Source organism: Hermetia illucens, chromosome 2 (assembly GCF_905115235.1).
Source record: "Hermetia illucens chromosome 2, iHerIll2.2.curated.20191125, whole genome shotgun sequence".
NCBI classification, from domain to species: Eukaryota; Metazoa; Arthropoda; class Insecta; order Diptera; family Stratiomyidae; genus Hermetia; species Hermetia illucens.
The window spans coordinates 66,099,292-66,101,091 of NC_051850.1; positions in this window are offsets into that span (position 1 = coordinate 66,099,292).

Genomic DNA, 1,800 nt, shown 5'->3' on the forward strand with positions numbered 1-1,800 from the left:
TACTCGTAAATAATTGTGGAACTTTTTCCCAACAGATTGAATAAAGCCTGGGTGAGTATGGCTTACTTTCCTGGAGTTACATAACGGTCTTGCAATCGTTTATAATACCTGCAAATTAAACAAGCATCCTAAAGAATGCTTTCTGAGAAAGTAAGTAGAAATATTGCTATGAATTCGCTACGAAGTGAACCACATTTCCCTTCAAGTCAGTTTCATAATTTGCAGGGGCAAAGGATCTGTAGTGGAGTAGTTTTCTCCGGCGCCTCTTCCGTGTATAAAACTGCCATCCGCAAGCTTTTAATAGCTTCCATGAAAATGGTATATCTCCACGAAGCTGACGTCGTTGTTCAATCTTGCTTTCATCCGGGGGTTTTCATCAAACCTTACCACTAAAACGAACTATACCATTTCCGCGCTCATTGGTTGAGAACTTTTCTGCAAAAATATGAAAAATCTAGAAACCAAGTTTTGTGTTATGCTCGCTCACCTGACCTAACATCCACAGGGACCTTCAAATTGCGATAGTGAGAGAGAGCATCTTATTCCAAGTGACGAAGTACAAAGGATGGTTAAATTCCCATCCTAACGCCTCAGCCAGGAGACTGCTACAACAGCCAAGCGTCAGTCGATTGACAGAAATGAACATTCTAGAATGTGAATAAAGACAAACAAAACAACAGCAAATAATTTTACTTTGTGAATAATGTATCCTGTAGCACTGGCTAAGAATACAGCTGAATTTTCGCTGTAAGATTTGAAAACTTATTGATAGCTTCTATTTAGAAAGATTCTATTAAATAATTATGTCGTTAAAAAAATGAGAAAAAGTGAAATATTATAGTTCACCTAGAGCAGATATAAATGAGTCGGGATACCGGAAGCTGATCGCTTTGGTTATAAAGGTTTTGTCTTCATCTTATGTGAGGAACTCTCTATGCACGATTTTTCATTCGTACGTAGCTAAGAATGCAAAATATCCCTTCCCATTTTGCTAAACTCCAAAATACACATACTCTATATACATATAAAAAATATAATTAATACATATAAACGGATCCGGAGAAACTGGCATGGCATTAATTTAAGATTTGGCAAACCAATCGGAATAGGTTGCACATGAACTGACAGCTGTGACAGCTTAGTACACGAGAGTGATATCTCGTGAAAACGGCTTCCAGGCGCAAGTAGCGCCAAGTGACAACGGTCACCTACTGAAAAAGTAGAAGGGCTCACTCTCCCAATAGTGAAGGCGACTCCCAAGGGAGTGACACCGTAGAGGCTATGAGTCCTGCTAACAACAAAGGACAGACGCCATCGAGTTCGAGTCCGGAAAAGTGGCCACGAGAAACGTGGCAAATTCCGTCATGTCAGCGAAGATCTGCCGATGAGGATGCAACACAAAGAATTCCACAAGGTAGTAACCAAGCGGACCAAGCAGCGCCGAAAACAGAAAAAAATTCAGCAACAAAAACTTAAGTTGAATAGCGACAGCAGTGGATCCACTGTAGCAAAGTCGAAATCGACTACGACATCAGCGTCAAAACAAGTGGGAATACCGGAAGCTGGCGTTTCGGGTATAAAGATTTTGTGTTCATCCTATGTGAGAAACTTTCTAGGCACATTTTTCCATTCGTATATGGCGAAAAACGCAAAATATTCCTTCATATTTTTTTCAAACTACAAGAAATACGTACATACTACAGACGTAGATATTATGCTCACGCTAAACAATGAAACATTGTCTATTAACGAACAATGTATTCTATATAAATGTATATGAATTGATGATGCACCTATTTG